This window comes from Hyla sarda, chromosome 13 (assembly GCF_029499605.1).
Source record: "Hyla sarda isolate aHylSar1 chromosome 13, aHylSar1.hap1, whole genome shotgun sequence".
Lineage (NCBI taxonomy): Eukaryota > Metazoa > Chordata > Amphibia > Anura > Hylidae > Hyla > Hyla sarda.
In genome coordinates, this window is record NC_079201.1 from 46,838,347 (window position 1) to 46,852,218 (window position 13,872).

Sequence of the window (13,872 nt, forward strand, 5' to 3'; positions counted from 1 at the left end):
TGGCAGGTTTATAATAATAATTGTTTTCATATAGAGGATGAGAATGCGCTGACATAGTGAGGAGACGTCTGGGCATCACATTCTGCAGAGAGAAGTTTTAGCTGGATCAAGTCCTGGCGGTATGTACCATCTGAATTAGATAAGGAAAGACTATAGAGAAGACGTCACCTGTAGTCACTGATATCATTGTGTATTCTCCTCACTATAGAGAAGACGTCACCTGTAGTCACTGATATCATTCTGTATTCTCCTCACTATAGAGAAGACGTCACCTGTAGTCACTGATATCATTGTGTATTCTCCTCACTATAGAGAAGACGTCACCTGTAGTCACTGATATCATTGTGTATTCTCCTCACTATAGAGAAGACGTCACCTGTAGTCACTGATATCATTGTACATTCTCCTCACTATAGAGAAGACGTCACCTGTAGTCACTGATATCATTGTGTATTCTCCTCACTATAGAGAAGACGTCACCTGTAGTCACTGATACCATTGTGTATTCTCCTCACTATAAAGAAGACGTCCCCTGTAGTCACTGATGTCATTGTGTATTCTCCTCACTATAGAGAAGACGTCCCCTGTAGTCAGATATCATTGTGTATTCTCCTCACTATAGAGAAGATATCACCTGTAGTCACTGATACCATTGTACATTCTCCTCTCTACATCAGAGCTGTAGTCACTTGTCATTTCTACAGTTAGGTCAGTGAAACTACAACTCCCAGCATAACCTCACCACTGCTCAAAGGGGTACTCTACTGGAAAACATTTTTTTTAATCAGCTGGTGCTACAAAGTTAAACAGATTTGTAAATTACTTCTATTTAAAAATCTTAATCCTTCCAGTACTTATTAGCTGCTGTATAAGCGATTCACAGGAAGTTATTTTCCTTTTTAATTTATTTTCTGTCTGACCACAGTGCTCTGTGCTGACACCTCTGTCCATGTCAAGAACTGTCCATAGTAGGAGCAAATCCCCATAGCAAACCTCTCCTGCTCTGGACAGTTCCTGACATGGACAGAGGTGTCAGCAAATAGCACTGTGGTCAGACTGGAAAGAACTACACAACTTCCTGTGGAGCATACACCAGCTTATAAGTACTGTAAGTATTAAGATTTTAAATAGAAGTAATTTAAAAATCTGTTTAACTTTCTGGCACCAGTTGATATAAAAGTAAATGTTTTCCAGTGGAGTACCCCTTTAAGTAATTCTGGGAGCTGTACATTTAAATGGTGAAAACTTCTTTAACACTTTCCTATTCTGTGGAAACTGGTATATCTGATTATTATACTGGAATTTCTCACAATGCGCTACAACAGTGGTGTCTGTCACAACAGGCTAAAAACTTACTGAGGGGGGGGGGGGTAGGTATGGGGGTGACACCATTTTCTACCGCACCGGGTGACACCAACCCTAGCAACGCCACTGCAGGGAGCATCAGTGTCAGCGTGAACGATCCGTCGACATTTAAATGAAACACTATGGCAGGAGACTCAGGTGGACCCCACTGCTGACAGACATAAAAAAGCAAGACTACATTTTTGCCAAAATGAACTTGAGTAAGCCAAAATCCTTCTGGGAATACATCTTGTGGACAGATGAGACCAAGATAGAGCTTTTTGGTAAAGCACATCATTCTACGGTTTACCAAAAATGGAATGAGGCCTACAAAGAAAAGAACACAGTAACTACAGTGGAATATGGTGGAGGTTCTCAAGATTTTTTGTGGTTGTTTTGTTGCCTCTGGCACTGGGTGCCTTGAATGTGTGCAAGGCATCATGAAATCTAAGGATTATCAATGGATTTTGGGTTGCACTGTACAGCCCAGTGTTAGAAAGCTTGGTTTGCATTCAAGATCTTGGGTCTTCCAGCAGGACAATGACCCCAAACATACGTCAAAAAGCCCCAGAAATGGATGGCAACAAAGCGCTGGAGAGTTCTGAAGTGGCCAGCAATGAGTCCAGATCTAAATCCCATTGAACACCTGTGGATAGATCTTAAAATTGCTGTTGGGAAAAGGCGCCTTCCAATAAGAGAGACCTGGAGCAGTTTGCAAAGGAAGAGTGGTCCAACATTTCGACTGAGAGGTATAAGAAACTTATTGATGGTTAAAGGAAGCAACTGATTTCAGTTATTTTTTCCAAAGGGTGTGCAACCAAATATTAAGTTAAGGGTGCCAATAATTTTGTCCAGCCCCTGTTTGGAGTTTGGTGTGACATTATGTCCAATTGGCTTTTTTTCCTCCCTTTTTTGGTTTAGTTCCAATACACACAAAGGGAATAAACGTGTATAGCAAAACAAGTGTTACTGCAATCCTTTTCTGTGAGAAACACTTCATTTTCGAGAAAAATTTCAGGGGTGCCAACATTTACGGACATGACTATGCTCTTGTAGGCCTTTTTTTTATTTTTATTTTTTTTTAAGTTCTTTTAGAGCTACCTACATAAGTTAATCTACATTCCGCACAAACTATTCTTTAAACTATAAAAGTAGAATTGCAGTTAATAAAACTCTTCACAAAATGCTTCTTGCCATCAACAGTACCCTCAATCACTGTACATTTATCTGCTTGTTACACACTACACATCGAGATCCTGTATATAGAAACCTCTACTGGACATCAAATCACGTTTATATCCCCCAAAAGTAATCATACCAGGAACCAACAGCTAAGATAGAGTCGGGGCTCTACGTGTGGAAAACTGAACACCTTCCTTAACAATTTCAGATTAACCTGTTAAGGACCAAGGGCGTAAACTTACGCCCCTAGTCCCGCTCCCGTGATATAACGCGGGGTTACACGGTAACCCCGCATCATATCGCAACGGGCCCGGCATCATAGTGAAGCTGGGACCCGCCTCTAATAGCGCGCGGCACTGATCGCGGTGCCGCGCTATTAACCCTTTAGCCGCGCGCTCAAAGCTGAGCCGCGTGGCTAAAAACGAAAGTAAAAGTGCCCGGCTAGCTCAGGGAGCTGTTTGGGATCGCGGCATCCCGAACAGCTGTAGCACAGGAGGAGGTCTTCTCACCTTCTCCTGCGCTGTCCGATCGCCGAATGAATGCTTCAAGCCAGGCTTGAGCATTCAAGATCAAGGCTTGAGCATTCAATTGCCAAAAACACTGATTGATCCATTCCTATGGAGGTGGATCAATCAGTGTAAAAGATCAGTTAATGCAATGTTATAGCCCCCTATAGGAGCTATAATATTGCATAAGAAAAGTGTAAAAAAAATCATTAACCCTTTCAATGATCCCTTCCCCTAATAAAAGTTTGAATCACCTGGCATTTCCAAGAATAAAAAAAAAAAAAAGGTGTAAATAAAAATAAAATGGAAATGTCCGAATAATAAAAATATACCGCTTTTTAAACCGCACGTTCAATGGCGTACGCCCAAAAAAAATCCAAAGTCCAAAATAGCGTATTTTTGGTCACTTTTTAGATCATGAAAAGATGAATAAAAAGCGATCAAAAAGTCTGATCAATACAAATAATGCAATGCAGATAACAAGCTAATGGTACCGACAAAAACTTCAGATCACAGCGCAAAAAATTAGCCCTCATAGCACCCTGAACATGGAAAAATAAAAAAGTTATAGGGCTCAGAAAATGACAATTTTAAACGTATAAATTTTCCTGCATGTATTTATGATTTTTTTTCAGTAGTAATACAAAATCAAACCTATACAAGTAGGGTATCATTTTAACCGTATGGACCTAGAGAATAAAGAAAAGGTGTAATTTGTAACGAAAAATGTACTACTTAGAAATGGAAGCCCCCAAAATTTACAAAATGGCTTTTTTTTTAAAATTTTGTCGCACAATGATTTTTTTCTCCGTTTTGCCGTAGATTTTTGGGTACAATGACTGATGTCATTACAAAGTAGAATTGGTGACGCAAAAAATATGCCATAATACAGATTTTTAGGTGCAAAATTGAAAGAGTTATGATTTTTTAAAGGTAAGGAGGAAAAAACGAAAGTGCAAAAAATGAAAAATGCCTGGTCCTTAAGGGGTTAAATATGATCAACTGACAACAAAGTATTTGCATTACTTCTACGGGGAAAAGAAAGTATTTGCCTTATTTGATTGAATTCTACACTATATGTGGTTGCAAAAACAGGCCTGATATCAACCTTTTTTTTTTATTATCCTCTTGTCATTCAGTAGGTTAGTTCTTTCCATGAGATCAACTCGTGTGTGAGCCTTATTTAAAACCATTCAGGATATCCTCTGAGTCTTAAAGGGGTATTCCGGTTGAACAAATTTATTTTAAATCGACTGGTGCCAGAAAGTTAAACAGATTTGTAAATTAAAAGGTAAAGAAGTATGGAAACACAATCGGCACTCACCGGTCTTCTCCAACAAGGTAAATCCTTTAATGCAAAATACTCACATAGACAATGGGGGCGAGGGATCAAAGTGCAGGGGGGTTAAAAACCTCCTGCGACAGATTCTGTTTCGCCCGCTAAACGAGCTTCATCTGGCCAGGACAGTGAGGACTGAATGCTGGTTCTTATACAGGTAAGTAGGCAGTCCCAATCACTCAGGACCGCCTCTATACCCTGATGTGTAGGGAGGGACTGGTTTTGGCTCTCACCATTGGCTATAACTCGCCATTCTTAATACACGTCAGTGGAACCGGTATGACATTTAAAATACATATACACACACTAAGAAAACTGTGCATAAACATAAATCTTGTATTTTAAAACATGTAATCTTAAAAACAAGGCGCATAATCCACCTTCTCATTTAAGCCAAGAGGGCCGGCCGCAGATGTGTGAATGATCCAGTAAGTCTCCCTCTGGAGCAAATACCGATCTAAGTTAACTCCTGGTTTGCACTTAACCCTCTCTATGCCAGCAAACTTTAGATGGTCTGTTCTTCCCCCCTGGGCTTCCATCACATGGGCAATTAAACGTGGAGCACCTTTCAGAGTGCAGAACGAATACCAATGCTCTCTGATCCTAAGTTTGCTGGGTCCTGAGTGATTGGGACTGCCTACTTACCTGTATAAGAACCGGCATTCAGTCCTCACTCTCATGGCCAGATGAAGCTCGTTTAGCGGGCGAAACAGAATCTGTCGCCGGAGGTTTTTACGCCTAGCCTAGATAGTCAGCTGTAGCAGTGCCGGACATTCCTTCTTTTTTTTCTTTGCCAGATTTGTAAATTACTTCTATTAAAAAATCTTAATCCTTCCAGTACTTATCAGCTGGAAGTGTTTGCAGAAGGGAACTACTTCCACTTTCCATTTACAATAATAGCTATTAGCGTGATGTCCAAAAAACAAAATGTTCCATAACTTGAGACAAATGGTAAATTTCAAGTTACAATAATTACTATTGATGTAATTAATGAAATCAGAGACCATGTTTTCTCTAGATGACCAGACTAATATGATGTCACCCACATAACTCTTGTACCAAGATAGACTGTCCCAAAATGGATTTAAATCAGGAGTTATTTTTTATGATTCAAATCCAGTTCAGGACAGGACAGTTACTGGTCCCCTAAGTACTAATATTTTAAATGTATCCTAATACTTTCTGCTCTGCCACAATGGAGATACTTCTTTTCTCAGGTATTAAGAGGGTTAAAAAGGTGGAGATCATGGGGGAGATTTATCATTGCTTTCAGAGCATTTTTTTTCTGTCTATGTTTTGGCGCAGTTCAGCAGCATATTTAGCAAGTTTTATGCGTCTTTTGATATAGACAGTTTCACTCTTTTTGCCTACCCGTAGAACTTTTTCTTTTTGACCATGCAGTGGTCACGTATTTATCATTTGTGACTTTAACCAAAAATCGCTATTTTGTGCGCAAAGGTACTTTTTTTTAGGCGCAAAGCTACACCACCTACCAGTAGGCGTGAGAATCACTTCTATCTTCCACATTTCAACCTTTAACCTCTTGTTGATGACAGCGTCCCACTCCCCTTCTATGACACGTGCTCAGGAGCTGAGTGCGGGTCATAGCTGGGTGGTCCTGGTGGCTATCTGCCACCAGGACCCATCTCTAATGCCAGACATCAACGATCACGGTGATGCCCGGCTTTAACCCCTTTGACACCGCAATAAAATGTTATTGTAGCGTTCAAAATGCAAGTAAAAATGTCCAGGCAGCCCTATGAAATTAAGTAAAAACACCTAACCTGCCAAATTCAGGACCCGGGAAAGTGTCTACTTCCCTCCCTCACAAGCGTCTAGAAAAAGTGTATGCGGTAGAGCTTTTCCCACCACAGCAGAGCTGTGCAAAATTAAATGAGTAGTCCAGTGGTGAACAACTTATCCCCTATCCTAAGGATAGGGGATAAGCTTGAGATCGCGGGGGGTCCGACCGCTGGGGCCCCCTGCGATCTCCTGTACGGAGCCCCGACAGCCCGCGGGAATGGGGCGTATCGACCTCCGCACGAAGCGGCGGACGACACGCCCCCTCAATACAACTCTATGGCAGATCGGAAGCGCTGCCTTCGGCAATCTCCGGCTCTGCCATAGAGATGTATTGAGGGGGCGTGTCGTCCGCCGCTTCGTGCGGAGGTCGATACGCCCCATTCCCGCGGGCTGTCGGGGCTCCGTACAGGAGATCGCAGGGGGCCCCAGCGGTCGGACCCCCCGCAATCTCAAACTTATCCCCTATCCTTAGGATAGGGGATAAGTTTTTCACCACTGGACTACCCCTTTAATCATCCTGCTGCACCTTCTTAATAAATAAGATGCAAGCTAGTCAAACCCACCACCCAAATAAATGTGGGAAAATAACTCTACTGTAGACATTCTTTGATAAATCTGGGCCCATGTACGTACTTTTTTGTAGGATAGATTCAATTCTGCACTATTAGTTTTTTTCATTGTTTTACCTTACTTTGGTTTTACGTTTTTCTTTGATAATAAAGTTTAGTTTAGGAATTTATTTGAACCCCTTCCTCCCCTCTTTGAATGGGAGTTCCTTTAGTATATAAAAGGAGTTCAAGACAAAGTACAATGTATGCTATGATTAAAGGTTTTTGACTTGAGACAAGTTATTTAGTTGGTCTTTTCCTGTGCTTTTTTTTTTTTTTTTAATTTGTAAAAATGTTCTGCTATCTAGTTTGGACTTTTAATAGATTTGAAATAAATGTATCTATATTTTATCTACAAGTTCTCGCTCTACACAAATATTTTTTCTATTGTTGATTAACCCCTTAAGGACCCGGCCCATTTTCACCTCAAGGACCCGAGCATTTTTTGCACATCTGAACACTGTCACTTTAAACAGTAATAACTCTGGGATACTTTTACTTTTCATTCTGATTCCGAGATCGTTTTTTTGTGACATATTCTACTTTATGTTAGTGGTAAATTTTTGCCGATACTTGCATCATTTCTTGGTGAAAAATTCCTAAATTTTATGAAAAATCTGAAAATGTAGCATTTTTTATTACTTTGAAACGCTCAGCTTAAAAAGAAAATGGACAACCCAAATACCGTATATACTCGAGTATAAGCGGAGTTTTTCAGCACTTCGAGTGAACTCTCCACCGTCAGTGGTCTTCAACCTGCGGACTTCCAGATGTTTCAAAACTACAACTCCCAGCAAGCCCGGGCAGCTATCTGCTGTCCGGGCATTCTGGGAGTTGTAGTTTTGAAACATCTGGAGGTCCGCAGGTTGAAGACCACTGCGGCCTTCGACATAGTTACACAGTTACATAGTTAGTACGGTTGAAAAAAGACATACGTCCATCAAGTTCAACCAGGGAATTGAAGGATAGGGGTGTGGCGCGATATTGGGGAAGGGATGGGATTTTATATTTCTTCATAAGCATTAATGTTACTTTGTTCCAGGAATGTATCTATTCCTGTTTTAAAGCTGTTAATTTTTCCTGCTGTGACCAGTTCCTGAGGTAGACTGTTCCATAAATTCAGTTCTTATGGTAAAGAAGGCGTGTCACCCCTTGAGACTGAACTTTTTCTTCTCCAGATGGAGGGAGTGCCTCCTCGTCCTTTGGGGGGGTTTAACCTGGAACAGTTTTTCTCCATATTTTTTGTATGGGCCATTAATATACTTATATACATTTATCATATCCCCCCTTAGATGTCTCTTCTCTAGACTAAACAATTGTTACTCCTTTAATCGCTCCTCATAGCTAAGATGTTCCATGCCCCATATTAGTTTAGTCGTGCATCTCTGCACCCTTTCCAGCTCCACAGTGTCCCTTTTATGGACTGGTGCCCAAAACTGAAAAGCATATTCCAGGTGAGGCCATACCAATGCTTTATAAAGGGGGAGTATTATGTCCCTGTCCCTTGAGTCCATGCCTCTTTTTATACATGACAATATCCTGCTGGCCTTGGAAGCAGCAGCCTGACATTGCATACTATTCTGTAGTCTGATCTACAAGTACACCCAGATCCTTCTCTACCAGTGACTCTGCCAGTTTAATCCCCCCTAAGACACACGACGCATGCATGTTATTAGTACCCAGATGCATAACTTTACATTTATCCACATTGAACCTCATTTGCCAAGTGGATGCCAAGACGCTTAGTCTATCCAAGTCATCTTGTAACCTATGCACATCCTCTATAGACTGTACCGTGCTACAAAGCTTGGTGTCATCTGCAAAGATAGAAACAGAGCTGTTAATGCCATCCTCTATATCATTGATAAATAAATTAAACAACAGCGGGCCCAGTACTGAACCTTGGGGTACACCACTAATAAATGGGGACCAATCAGAGCACGAATCATTGACCACCACTCGCTGGGTACGATCCATGAGCCAGTGTTCAATCCAGTTACAAACTAAAATTTCCAAACCCAAAAACCTGAACTTACCTGTCAGACGTCTATGAGGGACAGTATCAAATGCTTTAGCAAAATCCAGAAACACTATATCCACAGCCATTCCTCTGTCAAGGCTTCTACTCACTGTCAGGATTCGGCAGGCTGGAGGTGGATCCTCTGTGTCAGAGAGGGATTGGCGTGGACCGTACCGGTGGACCGGTTCTAAGTTGCTACTGGTATTCACCAGAGCCCGCCGCAAAGCAAGATGGTCTCGCAGCGGCGGTAGCAACCAGGTCGTATCCACCGGTAACGTCTCAACCTCTCTGACTGCTAAAATAGGCGCGGTACAAGGGATTAGGCAAGAGCAAGGTCGGATGTAGCAGAAGGTCAGGGCAGGCAGCAAGGATCGTAGTCAGGGGCAACGGCAAGAGGTCTGGAACACTGGCTTGGGACATACAAGGAACGCTTTCACTGGCACAATGGCAACAAGATCCGGCAAGGAAGGGAAGGGGAAGTGAGGTTATATAGGGAAGTGCACAGGTGAATACACTAATTAGAACCAGGCGCCAATCAGCAGTGGCCCTTTAAATCGCAGAGAGCCGGCGCGCGCACTGGGAAAGTACAGACGGGGAACGAGTCTGGTAAGCGGGCTGGGATGCGAATCGCGAGCGGGCGCGTCCCGCATCGCGGATCGCATCCCGGCTAGGGACATTATCGCAGCGCTCCCGGTCAGCGGGTCTGACCGGGGCGCTGCGAACAGGAAAACACTGCGAGCGCTCTGGGGAGGAGCGGGGACCCGGAGCGCTCGGCGTAACACTCACATCTTCATAAAAGCAAATTAGATTGGTTTGACAACTTCTATCCTTAGTAAACCCATGCTGGCTATCACTTATAATACAATTATCCCCTATGTATTACTGTATGTAAGTAATCCCTGGACATCATCCAGACCCCCCCCCCCCCCTCACCCCCTTTAGTTTTGTACTCACCTCCGCTCGGCGGGACGTTAGGGTGCGCTGGTCCGGACCATCTGTGCTGCGGACCGTCCGGTGGGGAGGGATAGTCGTTCCGGGCTGTCCATCTTTCCCGGGGGGGCCTCTTCTCCGTGTTTCGGGCCCGGAATAGTCACGTTGCCTTGACGACGACGCACAGGGACGTTCATGAGCAACGTCCCTGTGCGTCGTTGTCAAGGCAATGTCTCTATTCCGGGCCCGAAGCGCGGAGAAGAGGCCCCCCCCCCCCAGTGAAGATGGACAGCCCGGAACGACTATCCCTCCCCACCGGACGGTCCTGGCAGCACAGATGGCCCGGACCAGCGCACCCTAACGTCCCGCCGAGCGGAGGTGAGTACAAAACTAAAGGGGGCGAGGAGGGGGGGGTTGGATGATGTCGAAGGCCGCAGTGGTCTTCAACCGGCGGATCTCCAGATGTTTCAAAACAACAACTCCCAGCATGCCTGGACAGCAGACGGCTGCCCAGGCTTGCTGGGAGTTGTAGTTTTGAAACATCTGGAGGTCCGCAGGTTGAAGACCACTGTATAAATCTGACATTGACAAGCGGTGATGATGAAGGGGGGGGTGGGCTAATGACAGGTGGTGATGATGAAGGGGAGTGGGATGATGACAGGTGGTGATGATGAAGGGGGGTGTGTGGGATGATGAAGGGGGGATGATGACAGGGTATTGATGAAGGGGGGGATGATGACAGGGTATTGATGAAGGGGGGGATGATGACAGGGTATTGATGAAGGGGGGAATGATGACAGGGTATTGATGAAGGGGGGGATGATGACAGTGTAATGATGAAGGGGGGGGGGAATGATGACAGGCGGTGATGAGGGTGTTAATCACGGGGGTCTGGATGATGACAGGGGGGATTATGTATTTCCCACCCTAGGCTTATAGTCGAGTAAATAACTTTTCCTGGGTTTTTGGGGTGAAATTAGGGGCCTCGGCTTATACTCGAGTATATACGGTAAATTATATATTGATTCACATATACAATATGTCTCCTTTATGCTTGCGTCATAAAGTTGACATGTTTTTACTTTTGGAAGACATCAGAGGGCTTCAAAGCTCAGCAGCAATTTTCCAAATTTTCAGGGACCAGTTCAGTTTTGAAGTGGATTTGAAGGACATTCATATTAGAAATACCCTATGAATCACCCCATTATAAAAACTGCACCCCTCAAAGTATTCAAAATTACATTCAGTAAGTGTGTTAACTCTTTAGGTGTTTCACAAGAATAGCAGCAATGTGAAGGAGAAAATAAAAAAATCTTAATTTTTTTTTACATTCCCATGTTCTTGTAGATTTTTGAATTTTTACAAGAGGTAAAAGGAGAGAAATCCCCCCAAATTTTGTAACCCAATTTCTCTCGAGTAAGGAAATACCTCATATGAGTATGTCAAGTGTTTGGCGGGCACAGTAGAGGGCTCAGAAAGGAAGGAGCGACAATGGGATTTTGGAGAGTGAGTTTTTCTGAAATGGTTTTTGGGGGGCATGTCGCATTTAGGAAGCCCCTATGAAACCAGAACATAAAAACAAACAAACACATGGCATACCATTTTGGAAACTACACCCCTCAAGGAATGTAACAAGGGGTACAGTCAGCCTTAACACCCCACAGGTGTTTGACGACTTTTCATTAAAGTTGGATGTGTAAATGATTTTTATTTTTTTTATTTTTTTTAAAATGCTGGTTTTCCCACAAATTTAACATTTTTACAAGGGGTAGTAGGATGTGTAACCCCATCTCTTCTGAGTATGGAAATACCCCATGTGTGGATGTCAAGTGCACTGCGGGCGCGCTACAATGCTCAGAAGAGAAAGAGTGTAATTTGGCTTTTGGAAAGCAAATTTAGCTGAAATGGTTTTTGGGGAAGTCGCATTTAGGAAGCCCCTATGGTGCCAGAACAAAAACAAAAAAACACATGGCATGCTAATTTAGAAACTACACCCCTCAAGGAACGTAACAAGCAGTACAGTGAGCCTTAACACCCCACATGTGTTTGATAAATGTTTATTAAAGTGGGATGTGAAAAGGAAAAATTTGATTTTTTACACTAAAATGCTGGGGTTACCTCAAATTTTTCATTTTCACAAGTGGTAAATTTGTAAATACATTTCTTTGGAGTAAGGACATACCTCATATTGGGATGTAAACAGCTCTGCAGGTGCACATCAGGTCTCGGAAGAGCAGGAACACAGTCAGGGGTCTTGAGCATTTACGTGGAGCCAGAACAGCGGGACCCCCCCTCAAGGAGCGTTACATAGGGTGCACCAAGTTACTAAAGTGGGGTACAGTGGGCCGCAAAATGATAAAATAGGCTATGTTCCCAGAATGACCCAGAGCATAGCCAAAACTAAAAAATCTGCCCACCCCAATCCCTATGCTCAGAATCATCATTCTGGGAATGTGATGTGTGTGGCCGTCCCTAACCTATTGTCTCAAATGCGCACCCCGCTCAGGTGGAGAGAGAGCGCTGCATATTTGAGGCAACATAAAAAAGTTAAATTTGGAATGTACTCTGGACTTGGTACATTGGGGTCAAATTATGGGAAATAAAAAGTGAATAGGGAAAATTAGTACTCCATGGATGTGTGATATTCCCTGAAGCGGTTTTTAATGCAGAGGCCCGGATGATCGGGGCAAGTGTCACATTGAGTGGTGGTGTCCTTCCGTATCCTCCTCCTGTGACACTGCATTTTTTCTGGGATCGTCCCTTCTTTTCAGTGTGGGGGACCTCACCTGGAAAGTGCTGGCCTGGGACGATCCTGGCACCTATAACTCCAGTTCCTTGGGAACTCCGGCCTGCTCTTTCCTGGTCGCCAAAAATCAGGGCCTTTAGGACTTCTTCTTGGAACTGGAGGAATGTCCATGTGTTGCCAGCGTACTGGGACAGTACAGAAGAGTTGTACATGGAAACCTGTACCAAGTAGACCGCAACTTTTTCGTACCATATCCGTGTTTTCCGCATGGACATGTATGGCTTGAGGACTTGATCAGAGAGATCAACTCCCCCCATATACTGATTGTAGTCCAGAATACAATGAGGCTTGAGGACCGTTGTTGCGGTACCTCGCACAGGGACAGGTGAGCTGCCATTACCATGAATTGTGGTCAGCATAAGGACATCCCTCTTATCCTTATACCTGACCAGCAACAGGTTTTCATGGGTAAGGGCACGAGATTCACCCTTGGGCATAGGTGTCTATAGTAAATTTAGAGGGAGGCCTCTCTGGTTCTTCCGCACGGACCCACAAGCGGACGTGGATCTGGCGGCAAGGGATGTGAACAGAGGGATGGTATAAATGTTGTCCACGTACACGTGGTAACCCTTATCCAGCAGTGGGTGCACAAGGTCCCAAACGAGTTTCCCGCTAACACCCAGAGTGGGGGGACAGTCTGGGGGTTCAATACGGGAATCCCGTCCCTCATATACTCTGAACTTGTAAGTGCACCCGGAGGTACTCTCACAAAGTTTGTAGAGTTTCACACCATACCGCGCCCGCTTTGAGGGAATATACTGATAAGAGACTTATCAACCGAGAGCTCCCTGAGCGGTACGTAGGCCTCCAAATATTTGGCCCCAAAGTGATCTATGACCAGCCTCACTTTGTAAAGCTGGTCATAGGCGGGATCACTTCGGGGGGCACATGCCATATTATCAGTGTAATGCAGGCATTTCTGAATGGCCTTGAACCGCTTCAGTGTCATGGCCATACTGTAAAGCGGGGTCTAGTAGAGGATGTCCCTGCGTCAGTACTGCCTGACACTTATTTTTTTGACTAGGCCCACATTCAGCAGGAGGCCCCAAAATGCCCTCATTTCGGCTGCATTGATAGCGTACCATTCATTGGACCTAGCCAAAAACGTAATCAGGGTGGTGGGCAAAGAACTGTTGGGCGTACAAGCTTGTTTGCTCCACCATATGATTGGCAAAGTAGTCACTGAAAAAATAACTAAAATAGTTTATTTCAGTGTATCCGGCCATGTCAATCCGGATTCCTGAGTCGCCAACAAACTCAGGAATCCGTGGCTGATATCCCTCTGGGAGTCTCCAGACAGGTTCACCAGAAGGGGGCTCCAGTACGCTTGTCTG